Here is a 627-nt window from a genome sequence, read left to right on the forward strand (position 1 = left end):
GCCTGACAGCAATAAAGCTGCTTTTGAGTTACTCCCCGTGTTTGTGAATCTTGCGATTGGGTCCTCCTCCCGCCTGCCACACAACCGATCTATGATAGAAGAACGCGACCACGACATGGACCCAGCAGCTCACAACCCCTCCGCCGAGCTCCGTGAGGACCTGATTTACACGGTGGCATACCACTGTCAGGAGTGGGTAGCGCTGCCCAGGGGAGAATACCGGGAGACCGTAGCCATCCGTCTACAGAGGATGGTGTCCGGACTCCCATGGTTATTCGGCGCGCTACACCCCTACATTCGGGACTTCCTCATCTCCACTGTAGGCATCCGCCCGGAGCAGCTACTCCAGTATGAAGAGCCGGAGGATGTTCAGCCCGGTCCGCTGGAGGATTCGCGGCCCGGCTCGTCTCCTCCCTCTTCCCGGACAAAACGGCGTTCACGTCGCCGGCGTTCCCGAGCAGCGGAGCAGCTTTCATCCTTTAGTGAGAGTGATCGTGTTTCTCACATTCCGCTCGAGCGTTCAGGTCCCAGGCACCCTGACGTTGCATCCTCTGTGAGTAAGACTGTGCTTCCCTCCGTGGATTTTGTTAAGCCTGAATCCGTAGATTGTGACTCAGCAGATTTAGA

Source organism: Pundamilia nyererei, unplaced genomic scaffold (genome assembly GCF_000239375.1).
Source record: "Pundamilia nyererei isolate P.nyererei 1_Seehausen unplaced genomic scaffold, PunNye1.0 scaffold00649, whole genome shotgun sequence".
Lineage (NCBI taxonomy): Eukaryota > Metazoa > Chordata > Actinopteri > Cichliformes > Cichlidae > Pundamilia > Pundamilia nyererei.